We start from the raw sequence: 10,078 nt of genomic DNA on the forward strand, positions 1-10,078 counted from the left end.
ATCCATCTTCCCATCAATTTTAACCATCTTCCCTGTCCCTGCTGAAGAAAAGCAGGCCCAAGCCATGATGCTGCCACCACCATGTTTGACAGTGGGGATGGTGTGTTCAGGGTGATGAACTGTGTTGCTTTTACGCCAAACATAACGTTTTGCCTTGTTGCCAAAAAGTTCAATTTTGGTTTCATCTGACCAGAGCACCTCCTTCCACATGTTTGGTGTGTCTCCCAGGTGGCTTGTGGCAAACTTTAAACGACACTTTTTATGGATATCTTTAAGAAATGGCTTTCTTCTTGCCACTCTTCCATAAAGGCCAGATTTGTGCAATATATGACTGATTGTTGTCCTATGGACAGAGTCTCCCACCTCAGCTGTAGATCTCTGCAGTTCATCCAGAGTGATCATGGGCCTCTTGGCTGCATCTCTGATCAGTCTTCTCCTTGTATGAGCTGAAAGTTTAGAGGGACGGCCAGGTCTTGGTAGATTTGCAGTGGTCTGATACTCCTTCCATTTCAATATTATCGCTTGCACAGTGCTCCTTGGGATGTTTAAAGCTTGGTAAATCTTTTTGTATCCAAATCCGGCTTTAAACTTCTTCACAACAGTATCTCGGACCTGCCTGATGTGTTCCTTGTTCTTCATTATGCTCTCTGAGCTTTTAACGGACCTCTGAGACTATCACAGTGCAGGTGCATTTATACAGAGACTTGATTACACACAGGTGGATTGTATTTATCATCATTAGTCATTTAGGTCAGCATTGGATCATTCAGAGATCCTCACTGAACTTCTGGAGAGAGTTTGCTGCACTGAAAGTAAATGGGCTGAATAATTTTGCACGCCCAATTTTTCAGTTTTTTGTTTGTTAAAAAAGTTTGAAATATCCAATAAATGTTGTTCCACTTCATGATTGTGTCCCACTTGTTGTTGATTCTTCACAAAAAAATACAGTTTTATATCTTTATGTTTGAAGCCTGAAATGTGGCAAAAGGTCGCAAAGTCCTTACTTTCGCAAGGCACTGTATTATTATTCTTACAGTAATGTCTCTTTTGTTGTACCAATACATGCATTTGTGGGCCTTGTATAACAGGTTGTGTATGTTTTGGGTCTATTCTTTATCCCCTCCAATATATCTTTAGCTGTGCTGTTTTTCTTAGAGATTTAGAGTGGTATTTGTGGTTCGATTAAAGACCAACACATGCTGTGAAAATTATGAAAATGAAAAAAATAATCCATAAAGGGCAGTTAAATGTCTAAAGTCAAACCTGTCATGTTTTCTTGTTCTCTCCTTTTGTCACTCCCTTCCCTCTCTACTCTTTCCTATGCTCCTCCTCTTTAAGACCCCTTGTCTGTTTCTCTTCAAATCTCTCTCTCTCCATTTACCCCCTCTCTCTCTCCCCTCCCTCCCTCCCTCCCTCCCTCCCTCCCTCCCTCCCTCCCTCCCTCCCTCCCTCCCTCCCTCCCTCCCTCCCTATTTCACTGTTTCAAACTGCATCATCAGACATCATACCAAATGGCACCCTATTCCCTACATAGTGCACTACTTCTGACCATAGCCCTGTGGGTGCTGGTCAAAAGGAGTGCACTTCGTAGGGAATAGGGTGTCATTTAGGACAAATCCATAATCCTTCATTTCCCAGGTGTCAGTCTATTTTTGAAGTACGTTACCAAATAGACTCCCTTCTATCCACCTACTTACAGTACTTACATAAAACCATTAACTGCACATAGTTTACGTTTACATTAAGGGCCAATATTTCTGGTTGGAAAGCGAGGTAGCGAGCGTGGGTTGAAAGTCATCATCAGATCTTGACGTCTGGAGAAGGAGAGAGAGAAGGAGAGAAAGAGAGAGGGGGTAGAGATAGAGAGAGTGAGAGAAGAGTATGAGAGAAAGAGACTGAGAAAGTGATGAAGAGCAATTGAGAGAGGGCGCTATATAGAGATAGAGAGAGGGAGAGGGTGGGGAGATAGAGATAGAGAAATAGAGAGGGAAGAGAGAGATAGAAAGATAAATAGTTGATCAGGGGATGACATGACAGTATCAGATTGAGAGAGAGAAAGAGATAGATGATCAGCTGATGACATTGCAGTATCAGATTGAGAGAGAGAGAGAGAGAAAGAGATGATTAGGTGATGACATGACAGTATCAGATTGAGAGAGAGAAAGAGAGAGATGATCAGCTGATGACATTGCAGTATCAGATTAAGAGAGAGAGAGAGAAAGAGATGATTATGTGATGACATGGCAGTATCAGATTGAGAGAGAGAAAGAGAGAGATGATCAGCTGATGACATTGCAGTATCAGATTAAGAGAGAGAGAGAAAAGAGATGATTAGGTGATGACATTGCAGTATCAGATTGAGAGAGAGAGAGAGAGAGAGAGAGAGAGAGAGAGAGAGAGAGAGAGAGAGAGAGAGAGAGAGAGAGAAAAGAGAGAGAGAGAGATAAAGAGATGATTAGGTGATGACATGGCAGTATCAGATTGAGAGAGAGAAAGAGAGAGATGATCAGCTGATGACATTGCAGTATCAGATTAAGAGAGAGAGAGAGAAAGAGATGATTAGGTGATGACATGGCAGTATCAGATTGAGAGAGAGAAAGAGAGAGATGATCAGCTGATGACATTGCAGTATCAGATTAAGAGAGAGAGAGAAAGAGATGATTAGGTGATGACATGGCAGTATCAGATTGAGAGAGAGAAAGAGAGATGATCAGCTGATGACATTGCAGTATCAGATTGAGAGAGAGAAAGAGAGAGATGATCAGCTGATGACATTGCAGTATCAGATTAAGAGAGAGAGAGAAAAGAGATGATTAGGTGATGACATGGCAGTATCAGATTGAGAGAGAGAAAGAGAGAGATGATCAGCTGATGACATTGCAGTATCAGATTAAGAGAGAGAAAAGAGAGAGATGATCAGCTGATGACATTGCAGTATCAGATTAAGAGAGAGAGAGAGAGAGATGATTAGGTGATGACATGGCAGTATCAGATTGAGAGAGAGAAAGAGAGAGAGATGATTAGGTGATGACATGGCAGTATCAGATTAAGAGAGAGAGAAAGAGAGAGATGATCAGCTGATGACATTGCAGTATCAGATTAAGAGAGAGAGAGAGAAAGAGATGATTAGGTGATGACATGGCAGTATCAGATTGAGAGAGAGAAAGAGAGAGATGATCAGCTGATGACATTGCAGTATCAGATTAAGAGAGAGAGAGAGAAAGAGATGATTAGGTGATGACATTGCAGTATCAGATTGAGAGAGAGAGAGAGAGAGAGAGAGAGAGAGAGAGAGAGAGAGAGAGAGAGAGAGAGAGAGAGAGAGAAGAAGAGAGAGAGATAAAGAGATGATTAGGTGATGACATGGCAGTATCAGATTGAGAGAGAGAGAGAGAAAGAGAGAGATGATCAGCTGATGACATTGCAGTATCAGATTAAGAGAGAGAGAGAGAAAGAGATGATTAGGTGATGACATGGCAGTATCAGATTGAGAGAGAGAAAGAGAGAGATGATCAGCTGATGACATTGCAGTATCAGATTAAGAGAGAGAGAGAGAAAGAGATGATTATGTGATGACATGGCAGTATCAGATTGAGAGAGAGAAAGAGAGAGATGATCAGCTGATGACATTGCAGTATCAGATTGAGAGAGAGAGAGAGAGAGAGAGAGAGAGATAAAGAGATGATTAGGTGATGACATGGCAGTATCAGATTGAGAGAGAGAAAGAGAGAGATGATCAGCTGATGACATGGCAGTATCAGATTAAGAGAGAGAGAAAGAGAGAGAGAGAGAGATAAAGAGATGATCAGCTGATGACATGGCAGTATCAGATTAAGAGAGAGAGAGAGAGAGAGAGAGAGAGAGAGAAAAAAGAGATGATTAGGTGATGACATGGCAGTATCAGATTGAAAGAGGGAAAGAGAGAGATGATCAGCTGATGACATTGCAGTATCAGATTAAGAGAGAGAGAGAAAAGAGATGATTAGGTGATGACATGGCAGTATCAGATTGAGAGAGAGAAAGAGAGAGAGATGATCAGGTGATGACATGGCAGTATCAGATTGAGAGAGAGAAAGAGAGAGAGATGATTAGGTGATGACATGGCAGTATCAGATTAAGAGAGAGAGAGAGAAAGAGATGATTAGGTGATGACATGGCAGTATCAGATTGAGAGAGAGAAAGAGAGAGAGATGATTAGGTGATGACATTGCAGTATCAGATTAAGAGAGAGAGAGAGAAAGAGATGATTAGGTGATGACATGGCAGTATCAGATTGAGAGAGAGAAAGAGAGAGAGATGATTAGGTGATGACATTGCAGTATCAGATTAAGAGAGAGAAAGAGAGAGATGATTAGGTGATGACATGGCAGTATCAGATTAAGAGAGAGAAAGAGAGAGATGATCAGCTGATGACATGGCAGTATCAGATTAAGAGAGAGAGAGAAAGAGATGATTAGGTGATGACATTGCAGTATCAGATTGAGAGAGAGAGAGAGAGAGAGAGAAAGAGATGATTAGGTGATGACATTGCAGTATCAGATTGAGAGAGAGAGAGAGAGAGAGATGATTAGGTGATGACATTGCAGTATCAGATTAAGAGAGAGAAAGAGAGAGAGATGATTAGGTGATGACATGGCAGTATCAGATTGAGAGAGAGAAAGAGAGAGAGATGATCAGGTGATGACATGGCAGTATCAGATTGAGAGAGAGAAAGAGAGAGAGATGATCAGGTGATGACATGGCAGTATCAGATTGAGAGAGAGAAAAATGTCAAATTGTCATTAGAGATCAAAAAGGAAAGGACTTTATTTGTATTATTTGACATCTTCAGAAAGAAAGTACAGGAGAAGGTATCAGAGTGGCAGTCCTTAACATGCCTCATATCTGGATATTGAATTACATGATGCAAGGCAATGAAGAACAGTTTGTTCTTATGAAGAGAAAGGGGGAAGCCAAGACCTTTTAAAACAGAAGAAACCGAGTGTTGACTAACTGGTCTATGGGGAGGTTCATATAGAGACGGTCAAAGTGGTTCATATAGAGACGGTCAAAGTGGTTCAGGATGGAAAATAAAAGCCAGGACTGGAGTCCCTCAAAATGACATGTTCTGCAGTGAGAAAACAGCTTGGTGGATACAGAAGGCCTATACTGTAGAACAGTGTGTGTGTTTCCACGTTTTTGCGTGCTTTTGTTCCTGTGTGTGTGTGCTTACGCTCGTGTGTGTGTATGTGTCCATCTGGCTAAGTGCAGTTGGGAGCAGTGAGGATAACATATAGCAGTCCAGTATGTAGTCTGGAGGAGTGACAGACAGACAGCTGGTGGAGGACAGTTTACATCCCCATGAACAGCCGGCTGGATTATGAATTCAGTATAGATCTGGGCCAAATGGCCATACTACTGTAACTCGCAGCTGAACACAGAGTAAGGTTACAAAATCTCTCTATTGCTTGTCTCCCTCTCTCGCTTGTCTCGTTTGTCTCTCTCTCGCTTGTCTCGTTTGTCTCTCTCTCGCTTGTCTCTCTCTCTATCTCTCCTGAGCATTGTCCTATGGGCCATTTGGGACGCAGTTATAATCCTCCATCTCCCAGGTGTCAGTGTATTTTTGAAGTACGTTACCCAATAGACTCCCTTCCATCCACCTACTTACAGTACTTATATAAAACCATTAACTGGAAATAGTTTACATTGAGGGCCAATATTTCTGGTTGGAGAGCGAGGTAGCGAGCGTTGGTTGAAAGTCATCGTCAGATCTTGATGCCTGGAGCGAGAGAGAGGGGAGGGAGGGAGAGAGAGAAAGAGGGTGGGGGGTAGGGAGAGAGGGGTAGACAATCTGAATATTGAATTACATTATGCAAGGCAATGCAGTTTGTCCTCTGATTGCTTCATTGCTTAAGTATGGAGAGCTAGACCTATTAAAACATAAGAAACTGAGTGTTGACTAACTGGTCTATGAAGTATTTGTGTTTGTTTTTATTAAGGATCCCCATTAGCTGCTACCAAGGCTACTCTTCCGGGGGTCCAGCAACATTAAGGCAGTTACAAACAATTTAAAATATGACATTTCATAACACTTTACTCTATACATGTAGTGCGCTCCCTTAGGTCACTACACCACTATCACATATTTACAATACAACATCCATGTGTACATTTGTGTACAGTGTGTCTTATCATCTGTATGTGTGTCTATGCCTGTGTGTGTCTCTTCACACTCTCTGCTGTTCCATAAGGTGTATTTTTATCTGTTTTTTATCTGATTCTACTTGCTTACATCAGTTATCTGATGTTGAAGAGAGTTCCATGTGGCCATGACTCTAAATAGTACTGTGCGCCTCCCATAGCCTGTTCTTGACTTGTGGATTGTGAATAGACCTCTGGTGGCTTGTCTTCTGGGGTGTGCATGGGTGTCTGAGCTGTGTGCTAGTAGTTTAATCAGACATATCGGTGGATTTAGCATGTCAACACTTCTTACAAAAACAAGTAGTTATGAAGTCAATCTCTCTTCCAATTTGAGCCATGATAGATTTATATACATATTATTAATGTTAGCTCTTCGTGTACTTTTAAGGGTCACACGCTTTCTATTAGGCTTAGATTGAAGATGCTCCTATCCACATTAGAGGTATACCGATTATGTTTTTGTTTTTTTTACGCCGATACCGATTATTGGAGGACCCAAAAAAGCCGACACTGATTAATCGGACAATTTTTATATATATATTCGTAGTAAATGACAATTACAACAATGCTGAATGAACAATAAAGACTTTTATTTTAACTTAATATAATACATAATCAACATCTATTTAGTCTCAAATAAATAATGAAACATGTTCAATTTGGTTTAAATAATGCAAAAACACAGTGTTGGAGAACTGGTTAAAAGTGCAATATGTGCCATGTAACATTTTTTTAGTTCCTTGCTCAAAACACGAGAACATATGAAAGCTGGTGCTTCCTTTCAATATTCCCAATTAAGAAGTTTTAGGATGTAGTTATTATAGGAATTATATAACTATTTCCCTCTAAACCATTTGTATTTCATATACCTTTGACTATTGGATGTTCTTTAAAGGCACTTTAGTATTGCTAGCCTAATCTCGGGATTAGCATTGCTAGGAGCTGCTGTTTGAATGAATGCTTACGAGCCTGCTGAACACACATATATATATATATATGAGCCTTAGGTCATTAATATGGTCAAATCCGGAAACTGTCATTTCGAAAACAAAACGTTTATTCCTTCAGTGACATACGGAATGGTTCCGTATTTTATCGAACGGGTGGCAACCCTAAGTCTAAATATTACTCTTACATTGCACAACCTTCAATATTATGTCATAATTATGTACAATTCTTGCAAATTTATTACGGTCTTTGTTAGGAATAAATGGCCTTTCAACAGTTTGCAACGAGCGAGGCGGCTCAAACTGCTGCATATCCCCTCACTCTGCTCGCACTGAACGCAAGAGGTGACACAATTTCCTAGTTAATATTGCCTGCTAACAATCATTTATTTTAACTACATATGCAGGTTTTAAAAAATATATACTTGTGTATTGATTTTAAGAAAGGCATGGATGTTTATGGTTATGTACAATATTGCAACGATTGTGCTTTTTTGCGAATGAGCTTTTGTTAAATCATCAAGTTGAAGTAGGCTGTGATTCGATGATAAATTAACAGGCACCTCATTGTAATATCATCAACCATCAACCATGTGTTATTAACTAGTGATAATGTGAAGATAGATTTTTTTTATAAGATAAGTTTAATGCTAGCTAGCAACTTACCTTGGCTCCTTGCAGCCACAAGGTCCTTTTGAAGCTGCACTCGCGTAACAGGTGGTCAGCCTGCCATGCAGTCTCCTCATGGATTGCAATGTAATCTGCCATAATCAGGATCCAAAAAGGCTGATTACGATTGTTATGAAAACTTGAAATCGGCCCTAATCGATGGGACCACAGTGGAGATGGCGGAAAGCTTCAAGTTCCTCGGCATACACATCACTGACAATCTGAAATGGTCCAGCCACACAGACAGTGTGGTGATACAGCACCTCTTCAACCTCAGGGCTAAGACCCTCACAAACTTTTACAGATGCACAATTGAGAGCATCCTGTTGGGCTGTATCACCACCTGGTACGGCAACTGCAACGCCCACAACCGCAGGGCACTCCAGAGGGTGGTGTGGTCCACCCAATGCATCACTGGGGGGCACACTGCCTGCCCTCCAGTATCCCTACAGCATCCGATGTCACAGGAAGGCCAAACAGATCATTAAGGACATCAACCACTCGGTGATGTCAGAACAGGTGCATCAAATCAGGGACAGAGAGACTAAAAAACTTAAAAAAGACTAAAAAAACAGCTTCTATCTGAAGGCCATCAGACCAAAAACAATCAATTAAAACAGCCATCACTAGCCGGCTACCACCCGACTACTCAACCCTGAACCTTAGAGGCTGCTGCCTTATTTACATAGACATGGAATCACTGCCCACTAACGGAACACGACTCACTTTAATAATGTTTACGTACTGCTTTACTCATCTCATATGTATATTCTGTATTAAATTCCACTGTATTTTTTTATTTTTTAGATTTTACCTCTTACCTCTACCTCTTTTTTAGATTTTTTCTCTCCCCAATTTCATGGTATCTAATTGTTAGTAGTTACTGTCTTGTCTCATCTCTACAACTACCATACAGGCTCAGGAGAGACAAAGGCTGAACGCCATGTGTCCTCCGAAACACAACCCAACCAAGCCACACAGCGCACATCCAACCCTGAAGCATCTATGTGTTGGAGGAAACACAGTGCACCTGGCGACCTGGTCAGCGTGCACTGCACCTGACCCACCACAGGAGTCACTAGTGCACGATGAGACAAGGATATCCCTACCGGCCAAACCCTACCTAACCCGGACGACGCTAGGCCAATTGTGCGTCGCCCCATGGACCTCCCGGTCGCAGCCGGCTGCGACAGAGCCTGGGCTCAAACCCAGGGTCTCTGGTGGCACAGCTAGCACTGCAATGCAGTGCCTTAGTCCACTGTGCCACCCGGGAGGCCTAAATTCCACTGTATTTTAATCAGTGCCACTCCGACATTGCTCATCTTAATATTTATATATTTCTTAATTCCATTGTTTTACTTTTGGATTTGTGTGGATTGTTGTGAATTGATAGATGCTACTGCACTGTTGGAGCTAGGAAAACAAGCATGTGACCAATACAATTTGATTTGATCTGATTTTAATTTGAAGATGTGGCAAATAGGAATGTCAATATTGTCCGCTATTATCCTCAGTAATTTTCCTTCCAAGTTGTCAGTGGTTCATATAGAGACGGTCAGAGTGGTTCAGGATGGAAAATAAAAGCGAGGACTGGAGTCCCTCAGAATGACATTTTCGGCAGTGAGAAAACAGCTAGGTGGATAGATGTTTTTGCGTGCTTGTGCTCGTGTGTGTCCATCTGGCTAAGTGCAGTTGGGAGCAGTGAGGATAACATACAGCAGTCCAGTATGTAGCCTGGAGGAGTGACAGACAGACAGCTGGTGGAGGACAGTTTACATCCCCATGAACAGCCGGCTGGATTATGAATTCAGTATAGATCTGGGCCAAATGGCCATACTAACACAGCTAAACACAGGTTGTAGGGTTGCAAAATTCTGGTAACTTCACCCCCATTTGTTTGCTTTTTATTCCTGCTTATTCCCTCCCCATTCTGCTAATCTTGCATCCAGGATTTTTAGGATTATTACTTTTGGGAAGGTTACCTGATTTTTCACAGAATGATGAATACAGACAGTATAGAGCTGGGACGAATGGCCATACAAACAGATAACTGAACACAGAATGATGAATACAGACAGTATAGAGCTGGGACGAATGGCCATACAAACAGATAACTGAACACAGAATGATGAATACAGACAGTATAGAGCTGGGACGAATGGCCATACAAACAGATAACTGAACACAGAATGATGAATACAGACAGTATAGAGCTGGGACGAATGGCCATACAAACAGATAACTGAACACAGAATGATGAATACAGACAGCATAGAACTGGG

The sequence above is a fragment of the Oncorhynchus keta genome, chromosome 35, assembly GCF_023373465.1.
Source record: "Oncorhynchus keta strain PuntledgeMale-10-30-2019 chromosome 35, Oket_V2, whole genome shotgun sequence".
In the NCBI taxonomy this organism is placed as follows: domain Eukaryota; kingdom Metazoa; phylum Chordata; class Actinopteri; order Salmoniformes; family Salmonidae; genus Oncorhynchus; species Oncorhynchus keta.